Source organism: Podarcis tiliguerta, assembly GCF_965153285.1.
Source record: "Podarcis tiliguerta genome assembly, chromosome: 1".
Lineage (NCBI taxonomy): Eukaryota > Metazoa > Chordata > Lepidosauria > Squamata > Lacertidae > Podarcis > Podarcis tiliguerta.
The window spans coordinates 31,665,768-31,685,581 of NC_139534.1; the positions used below are offsets into that span (position 1 = coordinate 31,665,768).

Consider the following 19,814-nt stretch of genomic DNA (forward strand, 5'->3'; position numbering starts at 1 on the left):
GCTGCAATGTGTAGCTTGGCCCTCAGAATGTAGCTAATTAGGTGTTCAAATAATTTCTACCACTCTGCGGAATACATAGGTATGTACACATGACACACCTTCAATGTGCAATAGCAGGAGCATTATTGGGAGAAGATCCTACACGCTTACAGCGGTACACTTACAGTAGGGTTGCCATATTTCAAAAAGTGAAAATCCGGACGGAAAAGTTATTGAGTTTTGGTCTGGCCAAAGTTGTTGAGCTTCTTTTGCAAAATCTCGGGGGGAAATGAAGTTTTTGAGCTGCTTTACAGGGAAATCACCAAAAACGACACTGCTGACATGGGTTGCAAAGTCTTATGCTCAGTTTGGCTTGTGGCCACTGCTTCCTTGAGATGTAATGAAGGCAGCAGCCATGACCAAACTGTAAAGCAGTGGGACCACAACAGACCAATCACAGTGAAGTCAGGAGAGTGGTTAGCGAGTTCAGTCCTCAGTTCTTAAAGAACAAAGCAAGCGATTGCTGAGCCAAAATGGCCTTTGTAAGAATGAATAATACAGACATGGAGAGTTCTAAAAGCCACAATGAGCTAAACTATATGAGGATAAGTTCTAAATTCTCATACATAATGCAGAGCATAATGCAAATATATCATGTAGCTTTAATCTTTATCATTTGAAATCTTAACCAGACTCTTTCCAGTGTGATCATTTCTCCTAAAGAGAGTTATTTTAAGAATATAATGAGAGCATGACGATTTTTACTAATTATGGTGAGAGACTTGGAATATATTTAACTTCTGCCTTAGAAGACATTTGTTAGCAGTCATTCGTCAATCATTTTTAACTTGTGACCTTGCAGTGTTCAGCATGCTTTGGAAACAATGGCAAAGCGCAAGGAAATGATCAATTTCTAAACATAGTTGAGCAGTTTCTTAAAAATGTGAAATATGGACATGTTGTCTTTGAAGAGCAGGATTATTTGTAAAATGCCCTTGGCTGTGATTAACAATGTATAGCAAGCAGCTCTCAAGAGCAGCAAACCTTAGGTGTGAACAACAAAAAAAAATCCTGCTATAGTCTATCAAAAGGAAAGAACAAATTCCAGTAATATAAAATAGGTCTCTGCTGGCCTCTTGTTGACAAAGAATAAGTAACTGGCTTTTGGCGGATGCCGGCATCCTCGACATCCTTTCCCTCCATTTTATACATGCACAAGAACATGCAAACACACATACTAAGGAGAGGATTACAAAGCAGACCTGTATAGAGCCAACAAGCTGGACAGGTATAGACGGTCCAGTATTGTTCACAGACCAGACCACAAACTATATATGCACAGTACAAACCAGTGCATGCATGAGAACTGCAGTCCACAAACTACAGACAAATACATATTAGCCACACTACACACAGGTCATATATTTGACTGTGTGAAGGGGCTTAATGCACGTACACATGAATATGTGTAGAGGTCCTTTGCATGAACCTGCCCAGTTATGAAGACTTGCTGCAGGGGCCTTATTGCAGACTCCCTACCCTTCTACTTCAGAGGTGAGATGAGTGGAGATTGCCAGTCCTTCTCAATAATGGTGCCCAAACTTTGGATCATACTTAAAGGAGTGCTCACTTGGTGATCTGGTGCTTTTTCAGGGCCAGGTGAAAAGCTTATTTTATTTGGCCATACCTTTTTAGTTATTTCACTTTAATACAGAAGTTAGGCTGTAGGGAATATGTCTCATTTAACTCAGTGGGATTCATTTCTAAGTAGACACCTGCAGGACTACACTATATTTTATTCTCCTGCTGCTATCTTTGTATGGATGTCTTGCTTGTACATATTTATTTATGTATTAAAGTTTTGTTAGATGGTCTAAGTCCAGCAGCCTACCCACACCAATTAAGCTTACGATCTTGGGTTAGAGTCAGTTTCTAACAGGTTGTTGTTTGGGTGTTGGTGACATGGCTGCAGAACAGCCAAGGAACTAAGCCATAACCACCTTAGCACAATTTGTGATGGATATTGCTTTGTTGAGTTACCTTCAGGCATCCATCTTGCCACCCTTCATGATATTGCATGATCACGCAAGTATACTGACTGGAGTGCGATAGACACCAGTGTATTTAGAAGGAAGTTTCAGCATTTATCTTTATGTCAACTTTTAAATATATGTGGGCTTAGTAAAGCTAGGCTATCAGTCCTTGCCTCTGAATTGTATAGCAGGGAATGAATAACATTTCATCATGATCTACTGTGTTGATGCAATATGGATGATGATAATTTTTTGGGTGGTAGCAGACACAACCTGTTGAAAAATTTGAAAGTAAGAATGTTTTCTAGCAACACTAGTGGAATGACATTGCTTTGCGATTCCAGTGTTCTGGTGTCACCTTTATTCTTGTAAGTGAGACAGATGAAGCATCTTTCAATTTCTGTGGGAAGATTTCACTCAGAGCAGATGGGCTTGTAAAGTCCTTTCTGTTTTCTGGTAGGCTTTATTAAAATATTCTTCTGTTATGCCATTCGTCCCTTGCTAACATTGTACTATATTTCATTTCAAGGTTGGGTTTTTTTCATTTCACTTATGGATGTTGTTAAATTTGCTCAAATAGTAGAGGCTTTTGACTTCAAAAATGACCTTCAGAAAATCTTTTGAGATGCTACTTTCAATGGAGCATAAATAAATATATTGCAAGGCTGCATGCTGGCTATTCTAAGCTTAATGAGGACAAAGTAGATTGCTTGCTGTAGTAGCACCTCCAAAACCCCAGGAAACGCTGTTTCAGTATTGAATAAAGGGAGCACTGTTTCTTCTTCAGTGTTGACTTTTTTCATTGCCAGAATCCAGGAAGAAGATACAGGACAAATACAGCTAGCAGGTGATTAAATTCTCAGGCATTTTCTGCTTGAAGAGAGGTGTGTGTGTTTTTGTGATTCAATTAGGCAGGAGTCTCAATGGAAACTGAAAGGAGAATAAGAAAGCCTCTGTATTAGGATTGCCAACTTTTTCTTAAAACTGACCTAATCTGCAGCCATTAGCCTGGCAATAATGTTTATTCCCATGCCATAAAAAAGGATCAACTGCCAATTTGTGCAGATTAAGCTGCTCTTAAAGGCAGAAGAGCTGGCCATACTCCCTCCCCCCTCCACCTTGCCCACCCCCAATCAGATGCCAATGCTATGGTGCATCTGTGGAACTCCCTTTTGGCTGCTAAATTAGGCTCTGCCAGACCCCATTCCTGTTGACTCCATCTTCATTCTACTATAATTTTACCTTTCGACTCCTAAAGGTAGGAGCAAGAGCTGCTTCTGCAGTGGTGGAGGGGGCAAGATTCACCTCCCGGTTTCATGCTAGCTCTTTTCACTGTGCCATCCACGCATGTCAGAAATAAGAAAATGTTGTCTACCTGTAATCTTGTCCACATGGTCACATATATGGGGCTTTCTCTCTGTGTGTGGAGAAGCTGCTTTCCTCCTTTCCTCCACCACATAGATGACGTGACATATGACGTACAGAGGACGTAACATATGAGTGAATGCCTATTCATGCCATGTTTCTCAAACTTAGGTCCCCACCACAACTCCCATCTTCAGTTAGTCCTCAAATCCCATCCGCAACTCTTACATGCACACCCGCCCACATGTGTCTCACTTGCAGAGCGTTTCCTGAACCTCACCTCAAGAACATCCAGGAGTGGCTGGAGGAAAGGGACAGTGCTGCAATGTCCCTTCCACAAACTGGGATGGTGCAGAGACAAGGTGGTGGCGAGGGGGACAGCCCTAGCCGAGGCAATCCAGCACCCCCTCCAATGCACTCATTGTGCCCTTGCCGCTCAGCAGTGAGTCTGCTGCCAGGAGGCCAGTTCAGCGGCCTCTCTCCTCCCCGCTGGCCATTTCTGAAAACATCCAGTGGCCCGTTGCTTTACAGACCCCTAAATAGATAAGAAGAACTGGATCAGACCAAAGACCTATTTAGTCTAGCATCTTGCATTGGACAGCAGCAAACTGTATGTCCATGGGAAGCCCTTGTGTTGAGGCTGCTCACAGCAGGTGCATTTCCATTTGTGCAGTGCTAGAGAGGTGCACAGTGCTGTTTCCAGGTTTGAGATAGCTGTTGGATGGTTGATCTGTGATTGTAATAGAGATCGGATTGGATTGGAAATAGCTGTTGGGCATCTCAGTAGCTCCCCTCCTTGAGTAGGCTTACCACATCACTAGTGCGGTCTCTTTGTTATGCCTCTCCCTATCTGCTGAGTCTGCACAGCTGTCCAGTGGAGGAGGGCAAGGTGGGCAGAGGCTCTTTGCTCCTTTTGTTTCTAGGAGAGGGCAGGTGAATAGGCATGGGACTCCAGTGGTTGGCAGTGGGCCCCTTCCTGGGGTATGCACTTCTGCAGGTGCCCAGCAATGCCAACCTGTGGGACCCCAGTGGTTGGCAGTGGGCCCCTTCCTGGGGTATGTGCTTCTGCTGGTGCCCAGCAATGCCAACCTGTGATACCAGCGTAGGATGAGTGAGCTTCAGAAGCACAGCTTGTCACAAATGCACTGGAATATAAGAATGGCTGGTATAGTAGTGCTGCGCCTGGCTTGTGGGTTGTAGGTCATTGAAAGAAGTAGTTATGCTACAGTCCTTTGTGGTGTCGTTCTTTATCCTGCAATTAATTTAAGCGTTGTGTGTGTGTGTGATCAGGTGTTCTAGTTATTGCATATTCATTGTGCTGCAGTCATCTTCTGATTGTTTATGGAATTCCTATGTATTACATTAGATGTGTTTATCCAACATTGTTTCACATCCGTTAGTAATTCATTGGAACATTACTGCTTCTCTTGTTTTTCAGCTTGCAAAACAGTGATGCCACAGAACTGACCACATTGATCACAGTAAGTTATTCTTCAGTTACTGACACGATGATAATTCTTTTTTTAGAGAAGTGTGAATCATGTGGTGAAGTATAAACAGAAGTGTGAACGAAAAAAACCATTGGGTTCACTCCAGAAATCAGTGCAACTTAAATATATTGTTTGGGGTTTCATGTCCCAATTAGTTTCAATCAGATTTGGGGCTCATGCAGAATTCCACTTGTCCTGCCATTTCCCCCCAAGGAAAACCCAATCTTTATTGCTGAATTGGAGCAAACATCAGCCGGGTTTTCTGCAGATGGGTACTTGATTCAGCACTAAAAAGCTGTCTTCCCCCTGGGAAAGCAGTGTGGCAAACAGAAAACCACTCTGGCCCATGCTTTCTAGGCACTGGACAAGTGTGGATGAGCCTTTAAGCACGCCTAACTGAATAATATGGCACCTCCTAGTGCTTTGTACCAGTGTAGTGGTAGTCTCACTCATAGTAGTTAATGCAATATGTTGTGTTGTACAAATGTTACATGTCTGGGGTGGCTGCTTAATGTATAACCAAAAAATAAGAAATGCATCGCTCCAAAAAAATGAGGTTTGCATAAAATACATGTTCTCATTTATATATTAAATAAGTGGACCAAGAAACAGAATCTCCCAATCCCTAATTATCAGTACTGTCAGAGGTATCAGGTTTTAACACTGTGTACCTGGTGCTGGCTGGTGAATGAGGGGGTCTACCTCCTAGAGCATCAGCGTCATAAGTAGGAAAGAATTAAAAAAATGGCAACGAAGCACTGAGACTTGTTCTTCTTGACAGATCATTCATCCTTGCAGGATTGCAGCAATAATGTCCACATTGTAGTACCTATCCCCTTGTTTCACTCTTGCTATTGTCACACATGGAAATGGTGGCCTCATTTCTAAGTGAAATTATACACTGGTTGCTGTTTGATATTATCATTATTATGGTTCATTTGCTGCATTTGCTGCTGACAAAATTCAGTTTCCAGTCATTGGTACAAATTAACAAGGTACTTTTTCGTTTTCATTCGGAAGTTGCATTTAGCTGAAAGAAAACTGTTGGTGGGGGGCGGGGGGAAGAATGTTATGATCTGATGGTTTCTGTCACATTTAAGTGCAAGATCAGGGGCCTGGCTTTACAATCCTAATTGCACTGTGTAGAAGCAAGTCTCATTGAAATGAACGGGACTTAATTTCTAATAATGACTGTGACCCCAGGATCTGCACGGTAGAGGCATCCACATGTGGCTTGGGTCTTTCCTTTTAAATTTGCATCCTGTTAAATCATGAATCATGTGCTTAATGTAATCTATGGTTTGTTGGTTCCCTCTAGTGCTCATGGTAGGATCTCACTCCGTACGTTTGGATTGGGATATAAGGCTGTAAACCTAAGGTCAGAACTGAACATTACCTAAATAAATAAATAAATAAAAACAGCCTCTGCCCTCTTCCTTGATAACATGACCTTATTTTGTGTCCTAATACCATATGAAACTTGGGGGACGCAGGTGGCGCTGTGGGTTAAAGCCTCAGCGCCTAGGGCTTGCCAATCAAAAGGTTGGCGGTTCGAATCCCCGCAGCGGGGTGCTCTCCCGCTGTTCGGTCCCAGCGCCTGCCAACCTAGCAGTTTGAAAGCACTCCCGGGTGCAAGTAGATAAATAGGGACCGCTTACTAGCGGGAAGGTAAACAGCGTTTCTGTGCTGGCCACGTGACCCGGAAGTGTCTCCGGACAGCGCTGGCCCCCGGCCTCTTTGAGTGAGATGGGGGCACAACCCTAGAGTCTGCCGTACGGGCAGGGGTACCTTTACCTTTACCATATGAAACTGGATTTTTTGCTCCAGTCTGCATCACTTACGCTGAACCTTATTTGCCATTTTTCTGACCATCTACTCAGTTGATTGAGACGCTTTTGGAACACTTTGTAAGATATGCAGGTTGTGCCCTGAATAATTTGGTGTCACCCATGATCTTGGCTTCTTCACTGCTCCTTCCGGCTCCCATATTATTGATGAATGTTAAATAGCACTGGACCTAACACACTTCAGACCTTGGGTCTCAGTGTGCAAAATTTGAGGCTGGGGGGAGGGATGTGATACCAGGGGCAGAGCTGCTACCTGTGCCCCCTCCACACTTCATTCTCCCTGCCCTATTCTTTGAATAACTATTTCCTATAGCCACAGGCAGCCTGTTCTCAAGGCAACTCCTGGGGCAAACTACAGGCGACCTTAAATGCAGCTTTGCAGCTAAAGGTGTTCACACCATGCATTCAATGCACATAGCCTCCCCCAATAATCCTGGGAACTATGGTTTATTATTGGTCCTGGGAACTGAAGCTCTGTGAAGGGTAAAATACTGTCCCCAGGATTCTTGGGAGGGGGGTGTGCTATAAAATGTATCGTGTATACACTGCCTCTGTGCAGATTCTTAAAAATGGAAATTGCACCAGCTTGGTGGTGGTGTGATAATTAATGGGATCAAAACAGGCATAGGGAAGGAATTTGACTTTTTTCCCCTCCCCTGCTCTGGTATTGAGGAAGACCATTCCTCTATAGCTGATATTTGGAGCCTATGAACAATTCTCCCCCTCTCACTCCTCGGCAAATACTCGTTTCAGAAGAGGGATTTTCCTCAAGACTGGAGCAGGGGAGAAAAGGGTCAGAGCACACTCCCTTGCTGCATGTATTTATCAATCACGCTCTAGGAAAATAGAAAATTTTGTGTCTTAGTGGGTCTGTGCATGTTGGGTGTGTAGGTGGCACCTTCAAAGAGATCTGTTATCTTTTCATTATTTTTGATTGTCAGAAACAGGGATGCCTCCAAGACAGAGTATGGAATGGCTAAAAGGGAGGCTGTTATTTGTCTTTTGCCGTCTTAAGATAAAAAGTGGGCATTTATTCTTTGCTGCTGTGTTTAACTGTGTCTCACTTGGGCAACATTGTGCCTGGTAACATTTAGCTTCCCTTATTCGGCACAAGCTGAATATTTTACGATACTCTGCAATCTTGTATTTCAGTAGCGACCTTCATGCCTGCATCCCAGGGGTGCTTTACAATCAGTAAAGTTAAAATTAGATCTGGTAGCACAGGAGGAAAAAAAATTGCTAAAACAATCATTTTAGAAATGCTGACTAAAAGAAATAATTTTTAAGGTTAGATTCGAAAGGCCCGCAAGTTGGAAATGCTTTCCGCTTGTAACTGACAGCATGTTCCACAGCCGAACGTGAAGCTATTAAAAACCTCTCCATGCAACCTTACAAATAAATATTTAGGAATGGAAAAGGGACTGGTATCTGCTGATTTCGGAGAACAGCCAGGTTCGTACGGAGAGAGCAAATCTATTAAATAGTTGGGGGGGGGAGTGATTTAAAGGTCAAAAGAACAATTTTGTAGCGAATACATTGCTTAGTAGGGTGCCCGTGATGTGACAGCAAAACAGGAGGAAGATAAGATAACCTGCAACATGTAAGATGGAAGTAACCACAGAAACTGCAGAACTAGGCAAGTAGAGGGGTGAGGGTTTGTTATAATGAACCCATGAAGATGAGGAAGAGAACACCTAACTTTAGAAAAGAACAGCTACCATTTACTTAAGATGGTGGGCGCTGTGTTGAAGTTTTAAGGTGGCAATCCTAGGCACACTTTCTTGAGAGTTAAGACCCATTGAACCCTATGGGAGTAAGGCCCATAATTACCGAATAGACATATTTAGGATAGGGTCTATAACAGTACAGGGCAATGTATGTTACTTTTTTTGTTTAATAGTTCATCTCAAGTCCTCCTAGGTAAGTGGAAACTATGTTTTTAAAGTAAGTGTGAGGTGTGCACATGATTGCTAGCAACAGTTTATTGCCGCATCACAGTGTAAGATCTCCTGATAAGCTCTATTTATTTGTTTTCTCTCTCCCCACCCATGGAATTAAAAGGCTCTTGGCCCTACCACCCGTTGCACTTTTCTGCCCTGCAGCCTCCCCCCCCCCCATGTGTTGGTGGCTGAATGTCTACACTAGATACTCTGGGCAACTAAATAAAATCCAAGGTTCTAAAACATTGTGGCAAGTCTAGTCAAGTAGAGCTGTTCCCTTCTGTGGACGTTCTGACCCAACAAATGAGGAGGAATGTTTGTTAGGGACACATAGGAGGCAGAGAGGACAATGGGTTAATTCCTGCACCAGTATTCTGGTGCAAGAGAACGAGTGAATAGACGTATAATTTTGAGAATTGAGGGACTGCAAAGGAGAATCGCCTACAGCAGGCTTGCATAATTTATAACACACCGGCCTGAAATCAGGGCCTCAATAAACCTGTTATTTATTTCTTGCTTGGGACAGCAAAACAGGAGGTACATGACCGAGGCGGTGTGTGGCTTGGTGGAACACAAGTTGGGCAGGTCTGCAGTGCAGTATCCAAGACTAGTGCCAGGCATAGGTTATAGCAGACTTCGTTTAGGTGCTGTTGACACAGAATTTATATCTCTTTGGAGCTTCCCTCACACCTGCATGAGTGTTTTTGCTAAGCACAGGTTGTTGGAGAGCCAGTGTGGTGTAGTGGTTAAGAGCGGTGGACTCGTAATCTGGTGAACTGGGTTTGCATCCCTCTCCTCCACATGCAGCTGCTGGGTGACCTTGGGCTAGTCACACTTCTCTGAAGTCTCTCAGCCTCACTCACCTCACACAGTGTTTGTTGTGGAGGAGGAAGGGAAAGGAGAATGTTAGCTGCTTTGCAACTCCTTAGGGTAGTGATAAAGCAGGATATCAAATCCAAACTCTTCTTCCTCCTCTTGGATTGTTGGGACCAATAGGGTTACCTGTTGTTCTGGCCCAACTGCAGTACAGACAGGCAGAGCCTAATAGCGGGTTCAGAATAGCCACAGTGTGGTTTCAGAAATGTCCTTGAGGATCCTACTGTTGTCAAACAGACACAGGCTAGATCCTGAATATGGGAGCAAATGGAGAGCCAGTTATACACTTACTGAGTCCTACCATTTATTCTTATGTCCAACTTGTGTTGTTTCCAGGTCAGCCAGAACTTGTCACCTTCTTCTAAATAACTTCTTTATAAGTGTGTTGTGTTTAATTAACAAACCATGAGAACAAATTTGGTTACTCAAGTCTGACCCTCCCATGTTACTAGTAGTCCATAGGACACACAAGGGCTGACCCCTCTGTCATTTCACTCTCCCCAATCTTTTTCCTGCTCTGTGTGGAACGCAAAGATATTTCCTTAGATGGATGGGTGGCACATAGTATTAATCCACCCTGCCCAGTGTAACGTCGGATCAGAAGAAGGAATTTTTCATAGAATCTTAAAAGACACATCTTTATTATTCAGCATGGAATTCAGTGTAGCCCCAAGAAGATTGTTGTGCTTGCCTGACAGCACAATTTTCCCCTTTCCTCCCCTTGTGTGCTGTTCTGGGGTTTTCCCTGATCCTCCAGAACATATTTCGGTGGTGGGGGAAGACGGTGGAAGCTAGGTTGTGCAGGGTTAGTTGAACACAGCACTGCATATTCCTCACTTGCTAGTAATATGTCTCTTATTTTAAATACACAATATAAAAAAAATCTGTCCAGCACAAATCCTTCTCTCCCCCCTTCTTAATTCCTCCTTTAATAATTTGAAAGTCAATGTGTAATTTCTAAAACGATATTTCAGTCTTAAATTTTAATTATTTCAGGGCAATCTTGACTCAGTGTAGGTCTTTTTGAATTCTTCTTACTAGTCGGTAGGGAGTCTACCCCAAATAATGGCCTCTCTTTCCTCTCTTAAGGGTGATGATTCATGTTATTCTGGTTATAGTGTGTTCTCAGACCCAGCATGAAACCACAAATTTTGCTTTAATATCCTGAAATATTATGGAAACACTGTTACTTGTTTCCCACAGACGGTTCAGAAAGAAAACTAAAAATCCACCACTTTCTATTTGCACAGCACCTGCAGATTTAATTAAACCTTTGCTTCTATATAATAACAATAATTATAACTGAGAAACCTAAAAGAATAAGATCTCTGCACACCGTTTTAAGTGTTTGCAATAAGTAAAACTGTTTAAAATGGAAGGCAAGAAGTAATTACACATCTCAAGATTATTTTTTAAAAGAATGTAGTTTTGCAAAACATACATGTAGATTAAAAAGAGACAAATATTAAGGTTGAAGTACTGCAAATGAATATGGAGCTGCTTGGTGTTTGTAATTCAGAGACTCATTTGCTGACAAATCAGCAGTAAAGATTAAGCAAAATCTGCATTGTGTGACTGAGGAATACAGATTAGCTCAAAGGAGAAAATTGGCAATGGAGAATGAAACTATTTTTGCATAGTATAGTCATTAAAATATCAAATCTCCTTCTCTTCCTCCTTCCTTGCACCAAAACTTTGAAGTGCAAAAACTGAGAATTCATATATTACATGGTTACTTCATCTGAGGTGCTTTATGCAAAACACCAGATGACAAACAAGGTTTCAACATAAACTGTTTGATTATGCTGTTATGTTTCCCATTAGCCAGCGACGTGAGAGTGAAAGAAAGAAGAAGAAGAAATAAATATTTGAGAAACATTTGCTCCTATTAATTAGATACTGGGACCAAAAAAACAAAAAAGCACCAAACTTTGCCAAATTGATTACAGAGCAATCCAAACTCTTGGTGTAGGGGGTTGAAATATATGGAGGTTAGTCCTTCCACTTAGCTCTTCTGTCCAGGCAGAAATGACACAAGAGCACCAAACTGCTCCTTTCTGCTGAATGGGGTGTGAGGTGGGCAGACATCTTTGGAGGGCTGTCTACCTCAGTAACCATTGGATGGCTCCAGGTCTGTTCAGAGTCTGCTGGATTCCAAGCTGGTTTCACTGCTGTCGTGCAACGACATCATTCCTGATTGCTGCGCCAGCCTAGAACTGGTGTGGCAGTCGGGTCAACATATGTCCTGATTGTCTTGCCCTTCCCCCAACCTTCTGCTGCTGCCATGAGAGCAGGGCTGCAGATGCAGCAATGGCCCTGCCACTCTACAGTGATCCACCAATAGGATTGGCATGGGGGTTGTGCTGTGCCTTTGCTGTGTTTTAAAGACCATGTCATTTTGTGTATGTGCGTGTATATCTATTCATTATTCTATATAAATAAAATACAAATATTTCAAAACAAATAAAATATAAAGTCTAGGTAACACATACTTTGAACAGGAGTTCTTAACCTGTAGTCAGTGAAGCCCCGTGGGGGTCTATGAATGGATTTCTGTGGGTCTATGAACTAGGCACAAAAAAGACCGCCCCTCCCCCCATTGCATAAATTGTATGCAGAATTTTATGTGTATGTGTTTATGTGCATTTTCATGATGAGGGGATCCATATCTTTGGCCAGATTCTCTTCTCTTCTCTTCTCTTCTCTTCTCTTCTCTTCTCTTCTCCTTTCTCTGTAGCTGGGCATGGCAGTGTTACCAACTTTCCTGACAAACTCTGAACACATTGTACAACCCACATGCACAAAACCGACAGCTTTTTCCTTTTCTTGCAATAGAAGAGTGAAGCACAATTTTCATTTTGTGTCAACACAAAAGGCTGGTAGTGCAGTCTTGGAAGTAAGGCCCAATGAACTCAATGGGACTTACTCCTGAGTGGACATGCAGAGGATTGCACCGTTTGCGATTGTTAACCCAGCAAATTCAAATTTTCCACCCCATATGTGCTGAGGCTTGTGTCTGTTCATGTCTTGCTTGATTCCTCTTTAGGCATGCAGTTTCAGCAACTTTATTTGCAAACAGAAGAACAGAATGTATTTCTTGAAGAACTGAAAACACTGATTGTTTCATCCTAAAATACAGCAGAGAGATCAACCCAGTTGCTGTCTGTACAAATTAACATTTAAAACTGCCTTCCCTATATTTATTTAGCATATTTATTGCATAAGCAAGTTACACAAACTTTGTTGTAAACAACAATTTGTTTGGAAGGTTTTGGCATTTCCTAAGCAGTAGCAGCTAAAAGGAATTCTCAAGGTTATATTCAAACATATTACTGCTGTTTAACTAATAAAATCAATTTGTCTTAAAAATAAAAGGATGCGACTGAAAATTCCGCTTACATCTGAATCATTCTCATTGCCATCTGTACAGTAAAGCTTCATAAACTACTTATTCCACCCAACAGATGCTAATCATTGGCTGACAATAAGCAATGAAAAACTATCCTTTATCCCTTTTAGGAAATAGGCACAATACACTTTATCCATGTCTACTCGGAAGTAAGCCCCACTGAGTTCAAAGAGACACACACATAGCTGAGACTAGGAGTAGGTCCCATTAAATTTAAAATGGCCTACTTTTGAGTAGATATATACAGGGTTCAGCTTTTGCTGCTGGATAAGTGTGTATCGGATTGCTGCCTTACAGCACAACCTATACAGATTTGGTCAGAAATAAGCCACATTGAGTTCAAAGGGGCTTACTTCCAGGTAAATAGCAACTTGATTGTAGCCTATATACTCTTGTGGATTTATCATCATCAACAACAAACATTGTTACTCTAAAATACTCACCCAAACATCAGAAATACAATGTATATAATTTACTATAAAAGGCACATATGCCTACTGTCATTTTAATAGACATTTACATGATAATCCAAAACACATTTAGATTGAAGCTTTATGCTTTGGTTTTCTGAGCCCAGTATACTGTATGTGCATGTTCCACTCACAAAAGAGGACACACATTTGCATACACATTGGGTATTTCCGTACACAACTGTGCATTCTTTTTGGCGTGTGGGGCGGAGGCTCAAAAATAAATTGGAGGTCTCAACAAAGTAATAAGACATTTGACATACATAATTTGAACAGGTGAAAGTTTCCCCATAATTATATTTTCATACTAGAAAAGGTATAACCTGGTAATAATCTGTGTGCCATACAGGCTATTAAAGGTAGAAGAGCCCTGTTCTCACCCAGTGCCAACTCCAAACCAGTGAAAGAACTCGAGTTTCGTGAGTTGCAAATCAGTTACGTTCCTGTAGGTCTTTTGTCATTTGGTCTTAGGCTGGTAATACATGCACTGAGTGCAAGATCAGGTATGGTATTTCAGATGGGGAAGTGGTGTTCAAAAGAGATCTAAGATTTAAAGCAGCCAAGGTGCAGATGCACATGCTTGGATCAATTCTAGGTAAAATAAAAAAATAAAAAAGCAAGAAGTGTATTCTAAGAACATTTGTTGTGCTTATTTATTACTTATACTTCATAAAGACTACACTTTTCAGGTTTTTTTGAGCAAAACAGATTGAAGCCTTTGACCTAACTATGCCTATTTAAGTGGTGATACCACCAGCTATGGGACACGGGTGGCGCTGTGGGTTAAACCAGAGAGCCTAGGACTTGCCGATCACAAGGTCAGCAGTTCGAATCCCTGTGTCGGGTTGAGCTCCCATTGCTCGGTCCCTGCTCCTGCCAACCTAGCAGTTTGAAAGCATGTCAAAGTGCAAGTAGATAAATAGGTACTGCTCCAGCGGGAAGGTAAACGGTGTTTCCATGCGCTGCTCTGGTTCGCCAGAAGCGGCTTAGTCATGCTGGCCACATGACCTGGAAGCTGTACGCCGGCTCCCTCGGCCAATAAAGCGAGATGAGTGCCGCAACCCCAGAGTCGGTCACGACTGGACCTAATGGTCAGGGGTCCCTTTACCTTTACCACCAGCAACAACCTACCGTACTCCTAAGAATCTCCCTATTTTCCCCATGGGTGTAAAACTAAAGTAAGACATGCACCAAGAAAGACCACAAAACAGCTTCAAAATTTCAGAATGTTTCCTCCCATCCTTTTTTTCTTTTAATAAACACATGTCAAAAGATATAACTGAGGAACAATCACGTGCTGTTTATGGCTTCTTGTATTTTTCCTTGTGAACTGCACTCACTGATGGGCACACTATTTCTCCAGTTTGCTGCACTGATCACCCAAGGCTAGGTGTGCAGTCTGTGCAGAATGCCATGGTACCTTTAAGGATGGCATACACTGGATCAGCACACAGAACCCCTCGCCTGCTTCTTCCAAATTTTGTGCAAACATGCCCTAAATATGCCGATGGGCTCAAATAATTCCCATCCCCACTTTTTGAAGTTAGGTAACAGTAACTTGTCTTAAAGCACGTTGGGAAAATGTAATAGCAGGAAATTGTTCCAGTTTTAAACTTCTCCAATTTGGCAGGGAATATAAAATGGTTCATCGGGAAGTGGCTTAAATGCCTATCAGCTGCATAAAGCATGGATGTGGAGTTTGCAGAGGGATGTGTATGTATCATCTGTTTTAGATGTGTTACAGAGGTGATGTCAAGGTGAAAGCAGACTTGCAGAATGGTTGGAAATCATTGATATTCTGACTCTGAGGCTGTAAATGGCTCTGTGGCAGATGGAGTCTTTGTCAAGGAAGAAAAATGGCAGCTCTGGAGCATCAGAGATGTTTTTGCTAGCAGCTCAACTCACAGGCTGTGACCTTCCAGTGTTCAGGAGTTATGTTCTTGCTTTAATAAATTGTCCCCTGCTTTTTATTCCTTAAAAGTAGACAAATAGTAGTCATCATAATTCAGGACAAATTGAGCTGTTTCATTATAAAAGAAGCATAAGCCTGCTTTATTACCTAAATGTTTTAAGCGACAGCTTTTAAGTGTGCTTGCATTTCTAAATGAGAAGGGGGAGAGGGGGGAGCACTAGAAATGTGCTTTAGCTTGGTCTCGTGATTAAAATAAAAAGGGACAAAAATATACAAAGGAGATGGCAAGATCCCCCAAAGCTAGCATTGCTCCTGAATACCCGTGGGATAGGAGAGAAAAGAAAAGAAAATATATAGGAGTACAAATATAAAAATGTCTATGACTAACAGGGATGGTGAAAATTATGCTACTGTGAACACGTTCAGAACTTTTAGTCATCCTTTGGTATCCTCTGTGTGTTACACTATAATGGCTTATATTAGTCCAGATCAGAGCTAAATGACAAACCAAGAATATCAGACTAAATACCGCTAATGTTTAATCCTGTATATACACCCCTAATGGTCTTACTGCTTTATGGTAGTTGCCATAATTGATTTAGGAAAGCACTTAGGAATTATTTTATGTGTACAAAAGATGATGCCTTCTTCATCTGGAAAATATGAATGCAGACTATATATATAGATGCACTTGTGCATGGAAGTCTTGTGATTGTTTTCAGAAAGGGTCTAATTTGGTTTTGTGAACAACTGAACACAAAGATTTTCTAAAGATTTTTCTAAACAAATTAAAAAAGGAGTTTGCCTGCAGGACTACTCTTTGCTTCAAAACACCTGCTCCCGAGTTGTCCCATTCATTTAAAGGGAAGTAGTTCAGCATTGTATCTTAACATCTTCAAATTATGTTGAGCTCACTTCATAGCACTGAACTATGATCCATAATTCAGATTTTAACCTGTAGCTTTGTGAAAGATTAATGTATTATACAGAAACGTGAATAATTCCTCAAACATTTGTGTAAATCGGGTTCATGTAATTTTTAAGTATTCTCTAACTAGGTAATTTAGAATCTTCTTCTCTTCAGGTAATAATAATCTTTTAAACTGATATCACTCTTGTATTTTCTAAGGGGCCATCTGCTTACTTTAATCTGTGGTGGAAGTATTGGTGCCAATGGGAGTTGCATTTGGCCCTAAGAGCATATAACGTCATGTAAAGGATGTTCAATTGGATGGTTGACCTATATTGCAGAGCAATAAATAATTGTTAAAATTAAAATTGCAAGCCCTTCATAACTATAAGCCTCCTGGGCTGCACTTTATCCCACTTGACAATTGTTAGAATTATAGAAAGCAATCACAGTTCATCACTAAGGAAAGTGACCCCATGCTTTCCAGGGTCAAGGTTGTTGCATTAAAATCTGTTCTCTTTCAAACTCTTGAGGTTGTAGTTTTTGCTCCAGAATGTGAGCCCATTTGATTTAACCGTTATCTGTGTACCATTCCTTTGTAAATGTAGTTTGAACCGGTTTCTTTGGGGGAGAAAAATAGAAGCCTGGAAATTATTTGGTTATGGTGACTCAGATTACTCGTTTATGTCACTTTCTTCTTCTTCAGCTTCTTCTTCTTCCTGAAATGTGTTGCATTTCAATGAGCATTAGGAGGACCTGCCTTTACAATAGATGTTTGGAAGCCTCTTATCAGCTGTCATTGAACTTCAAGCTTGAGAGTGAAGGGCAAAGTTTTTTTTTAAAAAAATTTTTTTGACAGAAATGAAACTGACATTAAAAATCCTTGAACTCCACCAGCCCTTTGTGACTTTGGCAAGAACTTTGGACCCTTAAGGAATGCAAGATTGACTTCCGAGTGCATGAAGTGTGAGGAAGCACGGTTGCATTAAAGGAATTTGATGCGAGTGCTTTTTTGAGGTGTGCTCATATTGCAGTTTGCTGACCTGTGGAAGCTGAGAAAGCTTCAGCAATTTGTGCTTCCTCAGACTGTGCAGCGCTGTTCCAAAAAAACCACAATTCAGACCTTCCTGGTGTTGCACTACCATGGGCATTGACTTGAAGATAAGAAAAATCACTGAGTACTCAGCAAAGAATGGTAATCTGAATGTAATCGAAAAGAATGGTAAGTGTGTGTAAAAAAAAAAAAATCCCTTCTGCAGGTAATATTTGCATATTCCTCACCCCTCTTCAGCCCTCCATTCCACCTTTCACTCACCCCAACTTTCTGGAGTTGACTTGATGGCGTTGTTGGGGCCTTCCCTCCACTGCTGGGCCAAGAGCCCTTCTGTGAGTGGGATGGATTCCACCAAACGTTTTTTCAACAAAACAAAACTTTGAACAACCAATATGCTATCTGACAGACTGCTTTTGAATTTCACCTCAAAATCCTCCTGCCTTCCGAGACCAAACAAAGGCGGAGGTTTTTTTGAGGGGGGGAGTTGCTGTTCAAGAAAACAGACACATAGGTTCACAGAAATAATTTAATATTCTGTAATATAGGAAATATCAGGCTTGTAACTTAATTCGTAAAATTTGCTGCACAAGCAAGCGTACAATTGGTTAGGATGCGCCCCTGGAAGCAACTTTTGCACCCCATTGTAAGCAACTGTAATGTTATGCTAATACCACAGTACAAGTGTTCAGGAATAGGATGCCAGGATGCAAACAACGTGGTGTCAATAGCGATATCCATTGGTTGTACTAGATCCTAGGGTACGGACTGAGGGCACCACTTTGCTCAAGCAAAGCAGGTTTAGGACTGGTTCCATAATGGAAGAAAGATGGGAAAGAAATGTCAGAAAATAAATAACAGATGTGATGAATTGTACCTTGTAAACAATAATAAGGTTTAGATGGATGATCGTTCCAACCAAGCCCATGTTTATCACTACCACGGTGGCTTTTAAAATGTGGAAGTGCCTTAAAGTGTGAATTGGGACTAGTGAAAAAATGAAGGCAGCCAACACCTGAGACATTTTAGTTCCCAGCTACAGTTTACCACCCAGTGCTCCTCCATGAATTTCAGTGTTTGTGCTGGCTCCTGCACAAGCTGTGTCAGTATGAATTAGGGTTCTACAGCAGCAGCAGCAATGCTTGATGAGTTACTCCCTTAGTTCGTAGCCATACAGCTATCCCTGAAATTATTGGTGCCATGAATTAGGATTAATTACATCAACAGAAGGATGTACCGATAATTTCCTTAGGTGTGCAGGTTAATTAAACCCAGTTTATGCACTCTAGCAATATATTTCAGTAAAACTAAAACATGCATTGTTGTGCATTTGAAATGAATCACTTCTTAAAGAGCTGCTGTTTTCACATCTGCGCAAGAATGTTGCTTATCAATAATTTAAGCAAATAATTTTAAAATAACGTTTTTGAACTCTTTAATTTTTCAGATACACAGCTACATATACACCCAGCAGAAAGGCTGTAGACTGCATGCATTATGGGATCTTTAGGATTATTTTACTAACATTGAATAAGATGGTTATAGTCTTGTGTAACAGTGAATTAAAATGTAATTGCATGTTATAGTTCCTCACTATAGCCATTTGTAATTTTTAGGGAACACAAAAGGCTGTTTCAAACTAGTATAGAAAGATGCTCTTTTAGTTATTAAGAGTTAATGTTTGTACATCTACACAGTCTAAATGGCAAACAGTTTTGATGAGAAATACTCCCAACAGTTTTCCAGAGAAATAAACCTCCTTTGTCTCCTTAGCACCCATTGATTTTTCCTTCAATTGTACATTAACAATGCTGATAGAACATATGCAGTTGGCATCTACATTTAACAGGAGAAAAGTGTTAAAATAAAAAGCTTTGCTTTATAATATTTACGCATTGTCGTACAATAGTGCTATATTTGAAGCCGTGATAACTGAAGGGAGGACAAAATACTGAAAGGGGGTGGGGGGAGGAATCAGAGAAAGAACAAACGATGCAAAAAGAAAATGACACTGAGGTCTTGGTTTAATACATATGTATTCCAGGTTGATGGTTGATTTCATTAGCAAATCTCATTGTTATGCAATGTCTGTTCTTCTGCAGCAAAATGAATATTGTATTCTCACAGGCTGCGTGTCTATTTTCTGTTGATGGATAAATGAAAGGATATATATTTACTGCTTTTCACAGTCTTTTATGTATTTTACAGGAGAAAAAAACACAAAGCTTCTGCGTCAGTATTCCCCCCCCCCTTTTCCGTCCTTAAAGCTTTTAAGAGCTGTATATTAATGAATATTTTAATACACAGTATCCAGTACAAATTAACTAGCATTACAGGGGAGATAGCGTGAATTCAGTTCTTTTTTATGTACTGTGGGGGCAAATTTAGGCTAGCAGCCTTCTGAAAGCTGTCAGTCTGAGCAAGCAGAGGTTTATTAATCTATATAATAGCAAATATTCCGATATGATCTTTTCCTATCATCTTTGTGTAAAGCCGATATAGAAATTTAATTTCCTTATAACTAGTAAAATA

General features: G+C 41.1%; 1 protein-coding gene across 10 annotated transcripts in view; it reads left to right on the forward strand.

The window, feature by feature from the left end:
* Positions 1–19,814, forward strand: part of BAZ2B (bromodomain adjacent to zinc finger domain 2B) — a 184,301-nt gene that overhangs the window by 46,441 nt on the left and 118,046 nt on the right. For all 10 annotated transcript variants that reach the window (XM_083404519.1, XM_083404501.1, XM_083404498.1 and 7 more), the window contains one exon: positions 4,816–4,858. The gene's annotated coding sequence lies outside the window, so the exon portion shown is untranslated. The remainder of the gene's footprint in view (positions 1–4,815; positions 4,859–19,814) is intronic.